General features: G+C 32.4%; 1 pseudogene; it reads left to right on the forward strand.

The window, feature by feature from the left end:
* Positions 1-255: 255 nt before the first annotated feature.
* On the forward strand, positions 256-9,248 carry LOC132637183 (tubulin alpha-3 chain-like; annotated as a pseudogene).
* The last annotated feature ends 2,984 nt before the right edge of the window (positions 9,249-12,232 follow it).

Below are 12,232 nucleotides of genomic sequence, written 5' to 3' on the forward strand. Positions count from 1 at the left end.
CATACTTTTTGAACAAACCACATATCATTATAAAATATAGTGTATGAAACGAATGTTCAAACACATTCGAACAATTTTCATCAAAGCTTTTACTTGTGTGGCCTATTGTCGGAACAACATTAAAAAATTCAACAGGTATAAGTTAATTAAGTCAAATATTTCGTAATATGTTAAAATAATACTATAGTTTTAATTTATTTTTCTGTTATATTAATAATAATAATAAGTGTCTTATTTTCGTGTGTAGGAGTAAAGATGGCCAATTTTGAATATAATGTGATGGTTGCTTTGTATTGGGGTGGCGAAATAATTACTGAAATGAACGGATTCAGGTACACTGAAGGTACCAAAATGATTGTCAGCATGTTTATTTCAACGAACTATGCTGAATTGGTTGAACTATTGCATGAGAAGATGAGGACAAATAGTGAAAATATTCAAATTGATATTTCTGGAAAATATCCATGCTCATTTCAAGGTAACAATACAAGGTTCATTGAGTTTAAAATTGAGAATGACCAGTCCTTGCTACAATTTTTCTCCATACGGCAAAAATTTGCGGATAAGATCGATATAAATATTTTGGAGATTTATGTAAAGACCAAACCAGCAAATCAAAATAATATATTTCAAATGAGTGGTCAGCATGGTTATCACATGAATTTGTTGGCTCAAAATTATGGATTTGCTATGGCCAGTCAGCCTCATCTCGGAATTGAACAAGTTTTTTTTTATAAATACAGTTAATACTTTTATTAATATTTTTAGGTATACCTGTAGTAGTGGTAGAAATTCCGCTATCTCATGTTGCTTAGCCTGTGAGGCCTTACAAAGATAGTGATACTTAAATACACTAAGTTTTTTCAAACAAAACTTACTTCGGGCACCTTTTCAACCCCTAAAATGACGATCCGAACGTCTACGTATCCTTGATGTATTGGGCCTACATTATTGTACGCAGAAAAAAATACCAGGTTCTATATAAAATATTGACGTTTTGGAGTCTTGATCCACGACTAATCGTTGGTCAAAGTATGGAAAAAACACTAAGTTTTTTCAAACAAAACTTACTTCGGGCACCTTCTCAACCCCTAAAATGACGATCCGAACGTCTACGTATCCTTGATGTATTGGGCCTACATTATTGTACGCAGAAAAAATATCATGTTCTACATAAAATATTGACGTTTCGGAGTCTTGACCCACGGCTAATCGTTGGTCAAAGTATGAAAAAAACACTAAGTTTTTTCAAACAAAACTTACTTCGGGCACCTTTTCAGCCCCTAAAATGACGATCTGAACGTCTACGTATCCTTGATGTATTGGGCCTACATTATTGTACGCAGAAAAAAATATCAGGTTCTATATAAAATATTGACGTTTCGGAGTCATGACACACGACTAATCGTTGGTCAAAGTATGGAAAAAAACACTAAGTGTTGCAAATAAAGTTTAGCCAATTTTTTTTGCTTTTTGGTACTGTTTCTATAACGCAGTATTTTACTGCGCTAAAGGTAGTTTTGTAACATTTTTTTTTGTTGGAAGAGCGAAACTAGAAGCCTGGACACGGGTTTCGCCAAACTCAATAATTTTTGCTCAAATAATATATTTGTGTTAAGAAATTTATTAAATATGTATAAATAATAAGTTTAGAACATAAGTATTAAATCTCTTTCGGGACTCCACTTCGTAAAACCTACAAAAGAAAAAATAAATCAAGAAAAGTAAATGACAAATAAAATTCAAGCAGAGAGAGAGAGAAGAGAAATGGAGAAATTAGGCCGCCGGTGCAGCCTATGACGTAAAGGGAATTGGGGGAAGAGAAAAGGTTAGGGTTTCAGCTTTTATTCGTGGGAGTAGTATTTGATTAAGTTTAAAATTATTGGGGGGAAGATTTAGTCTTTGGGGATTTTTTAATTTTTTGGGGGGAAAGTCTGGGTCCAAATGAAAAAGAGTATTAAAGTACATAGAACCAAAATAAAAAAAAATACTGCTCCTATTTCTATAACTACTATAATTTCATAAGCTTTTTTTTATTAGTAGTAGCAAATAGTATTCCTTGCAAAATCAATTACTTTAATAAGAGCTTAAATAAAGTTCAAATGCATATAAATAAAATAAATATGACACGAATTGTCCCGTAGTAAAATCGATTGTCGTCGATGCCTTTTTCTCGGTTCTTTCCTCCATTACAAGAGTTCGAACAAGAAAAAAATAAGAGTGCCCTATGAAGAATGTTGTAAAAATTCATAATAGAATCTGGCCATAACAATAATGAAAAGATCAATAATGGATAAAAAAGCCAAGTCATATTCTGAAAATAATTAATATTCTTTAAATATTATCCGCAATGACACCTATTCTAATACTACTAGTTAAATACTTTTTAAAAAGTCATATGTGCTATAGTTTTCTTTAATTGGTAGAAATATTCAATAGCTCTATTGTTATAATTGTATAATTTAATTTTAACTAATTTACACAAATAATTTAGTCACGTGTGGGACTACACTGGATGTGTTGTTGTTGTTTGTAATTTAGCCATATTTTTAGTTCCAAACTCATTCGTTATATATATATATATAATTACTACTTTATGCATCCACTAATTCTTTCCCTAGAATTAAATATAAAGAGTGATGACATAATTTAAAAAGATTTAGATTTCCAACATTAGGTGTAAAAGTCAGTAATTAGCGACTAATAATATGACATTTGAAATAAATGTCATAATATTTTCGACATTTGTATCAAATGTCGTTATTTTAACGACATTTTACGCCAAAAATCGTTGTTTAGCTATATTTTATGCCAAATGTCATTATTTTAGTGACATTTTTCGTCAAATGTCACTATATTTACGACATTTTACATCACATGTTATTATTTTTATGACATTTTTTCATAAATGTCGAGAAATTCCTTTTTCCCCGACATTTATGAAAAAATGTCACTAAATAAATGTCGTCGTATCTTTACTTTCTTGTAGTGAGGATTCTCTGCAAGAGATTGCGCGTGCCTAGTTTCAGAAGAAACGTTACTGTCAGTTACGTTTTATGCTGAAGTCGTAATTGCGGGTTACGACTTTAGGATCAATCAATGTCAGATTTCATAGAAAGATTGTTTGTACCTAGAATTTCTAAATTCGTTACTGTCAGTAACGTATTAGCCATAATACGTTATTGGCAATAACGAATTATATTTTAACGCTGTTAACCGGTGACTTTTTTGTCCGTTGAAATTTTTGAATAAAATAATACCTAATTCGTTACTCAGGAATACGTTTATGCTAGTTCAGTTAACTTTCAAAAAAACGTATTATTTTGGAGAATTGGCTCAAATAATAGCTTACTTTGGTAAAAAATTCTAAGAAAAAGTAACGTTTCCACTTGGAAGTCTCTTTCCATAAACGCTTTTAATAACTACTTTTTGCATTGAACACAAGGCGGATTTATAGTGTGGATCCGAAAATTTTAAATTTATGGGTATTCATGTGCCTTTAATTTAGCCTATTGAATTGTTACTAATCACATAACTGGTGTTTGATAAATGTATTTGTACGTTATTACTATTTTTTAATATAAAAGAAAGTGGTTAAGCGGAAAACCAAAAGGTGCTTGAGCACCAAATTGGTCCCTAAGTTGGTCTGCCAGAGTGTAATTTCTGGATCGATGTTAGCCCAATAACTTTTGTGCAGATCTTTATACGTTTAGAGAAATCTATTCGATATAAAATATGAACTGTGAATTTAGTTAATGTATATTGTAAACATGTCCTGACATTTTTCTAGTTATAAAACTTTTCAGACTTGTAATTATAAACATATCATAATATTTTTATGATTATAAAATTTTATCCTTAAGAATAAAAAGAGAAATTCAAATTAAATAATTTCAAATAAATGCACTTTTTCCTGTTGGTTTATGGTTTGTTGGACCTCTGAAGGAATTACAATTTGTTTCCTTTGTCTTGGAATTGCTAAACAAAGTACTTAAAAGACAGTCAAATAGAATTTAGAGAACAAACAATCCAAGTTAAGTGTAGCAGCCTTGTTTGTTCTTTTTCTTGGATGACAAAAGTATCTTTCAGTCTTTGCCCAAGCACCGTTTGGACATGGTTTGAAATTCTGATTTGAAACCTAGTTTGAAATTATGTTGGGACATACAATTTAAATATTTTAATTTGTATTTTCTCTTATAGACATAAAAACTCCACAAATTGTGAAAACTATCAAAACATTCTCAATTCTTATACAATCTTACCAAATGAGCAAATCATAATTTATAACAAAATTAGTACACTACTAAAAGACTTTTCTAAAAAATGCAACATCAATTAATCAAACTTTACTTCAATAAAATCGAAAATTTAACATGAATAGTAATGTAATTACTATTTAATGTAATCTTCCACATAAATTAAAGGTTGGTAGACATAAATAAAGATTGATGGAAGTTAATGAGATTGGTAAATGATTGATGGGGGGTAATTGTTAAAAATATTTATCAACTTATGAGTTTTTTTTTAATAAAATATTAACTTATAGGTTAAATTTTATATTTAAAAAAGTTAAAACTATGATTTCAAATCCAAATCATCTTTTTTTAGGTGATTTGGGTTCAAACCATAATTTCTAACCAGATTTCAAACTACAACTAAAAATTGATGGCGAAATGATGATTTGAAACTATGGTTTCAAAATTGATGCCAACGCCAACTAAGAAAATAAACAGTCACACAAATTACCAAATCACAAATTCATCGCTTTGCGCAAACATTATGTCAGCTTAGGTAAGCGTGACAGAGTCTTCATCCTGTTTTGTCTATATTCGAAATGAAAGGGTCGAACAAATTTAACTTTCATGCAATTTTTAACATAATTAAAGGTGACTATAGATAGCTAAAAAAAAAAAAAAGTATTCCCTCCGTTCACTTTTACTTATTCATTTTTAATTTTTCATATTTTTTAAGAAATAATACATAAAGTATATATTTTATCATGATATTCATATTAATTGTTAGAGTAATTGTATTGAATTTGAAAAATGATTTGAATGAGTAATTAATGCTAAGGGTAAAATAGGAAAAAATAATTATCTTATCTTTATATATGAAAAATGATAAATAAAAATAAAAATCTATTTTAAAAATAATAGATAAGTAAAAGTGAACGGACGGAGTAGTGATTTGCTCAATACACTGCGATAATATAATCACGTAAATTTTGTTAGGCTGCCAAATGTAAAAATAGTGACAGCGATGGATAGAGTAAATAAAATCCAAAGTTCCAAACAATGCACCAAAAAAAAAAAAAAAATAGTATCCAAACAAAGACATTGGCTCACTTAAGGGTGTCAAATGGATGGATTTGGCTGAAATTGGACAAATTAAAATGGACTGAGTTAATAAATGGAGTGAATTAAGATTGACCAAAAGGCTGAAATGAGTTGAGCAAAAAATGGATTGGGTCATGACCCGCCAACTTGAACCAATTTTTTTGAAGGGTCTCTTTTGTAGGATTTTTTTTTTGGCGGAAAATTTTGCTGGAAAATATTTTCCTTCGTATCAAACACATCCCAAACGTATGGGATACATGATACAGGAGAGTGAATACATAGAAAAAGATAAAGTAAATCTCAAACAATAAGTCCAAATTAAAGTAAATTTTGAAAATGGGCTAGAATTGGGTAAGTATTGAGCTAAATTGGACATAACTTTAAAATGAGTTATGTTAGATTGAGTTAAAATCAGCCCAACACGAAATTATCTTGAGTATAACCCATAAAAGTTTGGATGGGTTCGGCAGGCCATTAACTTTTGGGTCATAGTTGACACCTCTACGCACCCTAGTGCTTTCGTTGCAGTTAGGGGTGTACATGGACCTGGTTGGTTCAGTTTTTTCAAATATCAAATCAATTATATCGGGTTTTTAAATTTATAAACCAGACCAAACCAACAAAAGTCGGGTCTTTCAACTTCTAATTTTTTCGGGTTTTTCGGGGTTTTTTTGGGAAAATTCTTCATACAAAACATATTAGCTTTTACTTCAAATATTTCTTAAGAAAATAACACAAATGTGAGATGAGTGATGACATTATAATAAAACATTCAATAAAAAAGATAATGAAATCGCATAAAATAAATATTGCTAATTAATAAGTCATAATGAAAATAATCATAATCTAAAACTACAAAGTCATGCTAAAATAAGTATGGCTAATAACATGACAAAGGAAAAAATAAAATTAAGTTATATATTTTCACCGTCTAACCAAATGCAAAACTAAAGAATAAATGTCGAACATTATTATCATTTCTAGTGTTAGAATTGAATTTCTTTTGTTAGCATTAGCATTGATTTGGACTTTCTTTGAGTTACTAACATCTATAGATTATAAAACTTGTTGGACCATGCTTGAAATAATATGTTAAAAGATAAAAAAAACTATGAAAAAATTTAAGAAATATTTATAAATTACATTACAAACTAGTATTCTTATGTATAAAATATACGGAAAAGGGTTAGATTTGCCCCCGTACTCTCACAATTAAACTAAATTTGCCCTTCGTTATACTTTTTTAATATATTTGCCTTGTCATCCAACTTTGGAGTCATATTTACCCCTGTACTTTATTTTTAGGCCTATTGAGCCGAGGGTCTTTCGGAAATAACCGTCTTACCCTGGTAGGAGTAAGGTTTGCGTACACTCTACCCTCCCCAGACCCCACGATGTGGATTTCACTGGGTTGTTGTTGTTGTACTTTATTTTCGGGTCATATTTGTTGGGCTAAACGGTCCAAAGATACTCTTAACATGATGTGATATTGTCCGCTTTGGGCCAAGCCCGCACGGTTTTCCCCAAAAGGCCTCACATCATTAAGAGTATCTAACTCCTTATAAGTAGCTCCTTTTTCTCACACACCCAATAATCTCCCCCTCGAACTAAGTTCCACATGGCTCATTACCATAACTCACGGGTCAGAGATTCAACATGTCTGTGTGTCATCCATATCTTCAGAGTATTTACGGTCACCAAAGCCCAAAGGCTGTGTATGCGTCTTCAAAGCTACGAGTAAAGGTCGTAAACCGGCCCATAGATGAGCAAAGGCGCTAAGCCGGGCCCCACATCACACTCTGCCATCTTCATAGTCGTCCCGCCAAACCATTGGCTCTGATATCAGTTGTTGGCCTAAAACGGCCCAAAGATACTCTTAACATGATGTGATATTGTCCGCTTTGGGCTTAGTCCACACGGTTTTCTCCAAAAGACCTCACATCATTAAGAGTATCTAACTCCTTATAAGTAGCTTTTTTTTATTTTTAGCTACCAATGTGGTACTTTGTTCGCACACCTAACACCTAACACCAGGCCGATATTCTAGTTGGCAATGCTTGCTGGGAACTTTATTGCCTCGAACATGGTATTCAGGTCTTCTTTTTCTTTTCTTTCTGCTTTTTCGAATGATATTTATATGTAGATCTTTCATTAGGTACAAAGGAAAATGTTTTGTATAAGAAATTTATGCAATAGCTTCCGTTAACAAATCCAGAAATGGTAGAAACAGATGATTATTTCGCTAATGATTGGTTTTGAACCACTGCATGCAAAATTTATCTTCATAGGATGTGCCACATTTTCCTTAGCCAATTAACCAAGTATACATGATGAAATATTTGTTCTCAATGTCAACTGGAAGTTTGGAACTAAGAAATTGATGTATTTTCCTATCTCTTAAGCAATGTGTGAATGATATTGTCAACTAGTCATTTCTCATTCTCTAATATTTTCTGAATTATTTGTGTTTTTGATAGCCGGACGGCCAGATGCCAGGTGACAAGACTTTAGGAGGGGGTGATGATGCCTTCAATACATTTTTCAGCGAAACCGGATCAGGGAAGCACGTTTCTCATGCTGTTTTTGTTGATCTTGAGCCCACTGTTATTGATGAAGTGAGAACTGGAGCATATCGCCAGCTATTTCACCCTGAACAATTGATCAGTGGCAAAGAAGATGCTGCAAACAATTCGCACGAGGCCATTATACAAGTACACATTCTGCATCTAGTTCAATTGTACCTTATTTTGAATTTATGATATAACTTTTAATTGTTGAGCTTTTTCTTTACTAGTTGGAAGGGAGATAGTTGATCTTTGCTTGGATCGGTTCAGAAAGCTTGCAGACAACTGCACTGGTCTGCAAGGTTTTTTGGTTTTTAATGCCGTTGGTGGAGGCACTGGTGCTGGCTTAGGTTCACTTCTGTTAGAACGTTTGTCGGTGGACTATGGTAAAAAATCCAAGCTTGGGTTCACTGTGTACCCCTCTCCTCAGGTTTCAACCTCTGTTGTGGAGCCATACAATAGTGTGCTGTCAACCCACTCCCTCCTGGAACACACAGATGTTGTTGTCTTGCTTGATAATAAAGCAATTTATGAAATTTGTTGCCGCTCCCTTGACATTGAACGCCCTACCTATACCAACTTGAACCGATTGGTCTAACAGGTATCAGGACATTTACAACTTGGACCGTTACACCCTTGTATGATCTTGTTTCTCTTATCGATGTAATGAGCTTTCTAAATTTTAATCAGGTGATCTCATCTCTGACTGCTTCTCTGAGGTTTGATGGAGCCTTGAATGTTGATGTGAATGAACCAGACTAACCTGGTCCCATACCCAAGGATCCACTTCATGCTTTCGTCTTATGCCCCAGTTATATCAGCTGAGAAGGCTCACCACGAACAACATTTTGTGGCAGAAATCACCACTATTGCTTAATTTTGAAACAGCTTCTATGATGGCCAAGTGTGATCCTCGTCGTGGCAAGTACATGGCGTGCTGCCTAATGTATCGAGAAGATGTGGTGCTCAAGGACGTGAATGCTGCTGTATCCATTATCAAAACCAAGCGTAGCATTCAATTTGTTGATTGGCGTCCAACAGGCTTTAAATGTCGTATCAATTACCAGACTCCAACTGTTGTTCCCAGAGGCGATTTGGCCAGGGTACAAGAGCAGTGTGTATGATATCCAATTCTACTGGTGTTGCTGAGGTTTTCTCCAGAAGTGACCACAAATTTGATCCAATGTATACAAAAAGAGCCTTTGTTCATTGGTATGTTGGTGAAGGCACGGAGGAAGGTGAATTTTCTGAAGCCCGTGAGGATTTAGCTGCACTTGAGAAAGATTATGAGGAGGTTGGTGCTGAATATAGGCAGGGTGAAGAGGGTAGTGAAGGAGAAGAATATTAATGAGTGGGAGTGAGATGGATCATTAGATGGTTTTTTATCACCTTTTCTTGATTTCAGTATATGTTATTTAGTACTGGTACAATATTTGTAAAAAGAGATCTCCACTTTATACATGTACCACTGCTTAATTTGGTTATGTGATAAATATACAATTTTTCATTGGATAATGAATGATATATGAATTTTTTTGAAAGATAAAAAGTGTGATAAAGATGAGATCGTATAGAATAAATATTCATCAAATTTAATATTTTTTTATTTTTTCCGGTTGGGCCTTGAAACAAAATGAATAATCTCTGAGGATATTTGCGGATTGAAATTTTTTTAAGAAAACGAGAATAGTAATCACCGGCCGTCAATTTTTTCATTTGCCTCCAACTGTTGGGGGTTTGTGCTTGATTTGGCCTTTCGAGTTAAGTTCCTAATTTTTCACTCAGCCATGACCCTTATAAATAATCTCTTGTAACCATGCTGTCCTTGTTTTAGTTGTGACAAAATATTAAATTCAATTATATTATATATGTTGTACATTATATAACATTGATGCAAGTTGAAATAGTCGGAGCAACGACAACAATAACAACAACATACCAGTGTAATTTCACAAGTGAGATCTGAGAAAACTATAGTATACCCAAACCTTATCCCTAGTCGTTGTGATAGAGAGGTTGTTTCCGAAAGACCTCGGCTCACATATCGCGCATCAAAGCCACTTAAACAAAGAAAATACACAATTAAAGAGGACATAACAAATAATATGGAAAGCATTACATAGTAATCAACAGAAGAAAACAATCATAAGGAGTTGGATAATCAAAGGTATGAAAATTGCATGATAAACGATAGTGAGAGCATTAAGAAGCTAGATGAAAGCGTACTATACATTATACAACAAGGAAGATCGTGTCCCTCTTAAGTTATTAGTGGATCATTGGTACGGTAATTCCTGCTCTATAATTGACTAACTCGAGTCTGTGAAAAGATTTCTTGGCCAGAATTTCGTAATGTAGTAGGACTTTAGCAAACTATTCGAACATTAAAACGCGTATTTCTTTAAATAGGAGCTATGGATTTCTCAGAGTTTAAATATATTGATATAGAATTGTTTCAAACAAGGCGGAGCTGCCTTGCATCAGAATCCTAATTCCTCATAAAACGATCGTAGGGGCATTTTCATTTTATTTATTTAATCATTTATTTACAAGAGTGATTGTTCATTTAAATCCAAAAAATTGTAATTTCAGAATGCTACTAAATTTAGTAAATGTAATTATTTTTATAGAAGTATTAATTTTTTTAAGAAGTGCAATATTATATGTATTATATATATATATATATATATATATATATATATATATATATATATTACGTGAATTTAGTGTTATTGAGCATAAATATATCTATATGACCCAAAAGCGGAAATCTTGAAAATGACACTGAAAGTAGGGCTACATATTGGTCGGTTCGGTTCGGTTTTGAAAGTTATCGGTTCAACTTATCAGTTATCGGTTTGTAGACATATTAAACCGTTAAGATATCAGTTAATGGGTTATCGGTTAATCGGTTGTTGTTTGTTATCGGTTTAATCGTTAAGATTTCACACCAAAAAAAAAATCAGGAACAAAGAACCCATTTCAAAACTGAAAGTAGCTTTAGCTCCTAAGACTATGCCGAACAAAATAATACAATTAAACTATGAAGGACTTAAACAAAATTGGACCAACTAAAGGTGTGATTTATCAAACTTGTCACTGCAAACACCAATGCATATGGGAAATATGAAACATTCTTCAAGCATTTACATAACATTAGTTAGCAGTAACTTGTCTAGCACCACCAGAGAAATACAAAACACAGAACAAGAGTGAGAATTGAAAGCAATGTAGATTGTAGAAGAAGTAAAAGATAGTTTACGTTGGGCTTGCATCTTGCGAGTTGGAGCAGAAGGGTTTCTGAAGTTGAAATCGCCGCTTGAGAGAAAGAGTTTATGAAGTGGAAATCAAGTGAACCCTAAATCTAGTTAAGTGACTTTATATATGGAAGGGTAAAATTGTAATTAAATAAATGGTTATCGGATTATCAGTTCACCCGTTAACAAAATTGGCGAAACCGTGACCCGACCCAATAAACCAATAACCACAGGGCTCCACCCGATACCCAAACCAGTAATCCATTAACCCGAACCATTAACTCAATAACTCAATAATTGATTCGGGTTATTGATTTAACCATTAATATGCACAGCCCTAACTGAAAGTGATCAATATATATATATATATTAAAAGCATGAAACTCTTAACTTAAAAGTTAAATTACTAAAATACCCTTCTTATTAACTTCAATATCTTTAATGATTAAAAATAAATAAAAATATCAAATTTACTGGAAGGGGTGTAATCTAATGGACTCCTCATTTGGTTTCTAACCGTTGCAATTGTTGGTTGGAATGTTTTGAGTGAAAAAACTGACTTTTAATTATATAGATGATCCAATATATTAATAGACATACCCTTTATTTTTGGCATTGTAAAAACTTAGATGAGCCACATTCAGTTTTGTCCCTGCCTTTTAAATTAATCATTATTACTCCCGCGTAGATGGATGAAACGTCAATTGGAGGAGAAAACAAATTAAGAGAAGAAAAGACTGATGGATTTTCACAGAAAGACTCCCAAACAAATTGCATGATTAGCAAGGTTCTAGGTAATTTTTATTCATAAAGAAAATATATCTATATTAATATTTTTCTCATGTTACTTTTGTAGTATTTACTTAAAAATTTTAAGAAAACATATACTTATTATTTTTATAAAAACATTAGATTAATAGGGAAAAGTTGTAGACAATCCGTAAATCATATTCAGAGTTACTTTCATATTAAATATTCACATTCATGTTTATGTATACTGAAAGAATTTGTATTTAATTACTTTAAATTTTATTTTATAATTCAAATTAATATTTCATTTGATTTGAAGTGTCTT

Source organism: Lycium barbarum, chromosome 4 (genome assembly GCF_019175385.1).
Source record: "Lycium barbarum isolate Lr01 chromosome 4, ASM1917538v2, whole genome shotgun sequence".
In the NCBI taxonomy this organism is placed as follows: Eukaryota; Viridiplantae; Streptophyta; class Magnoliopsida; order Solanales; family Solanaceae; genus Lycium; species Lycium barbarum.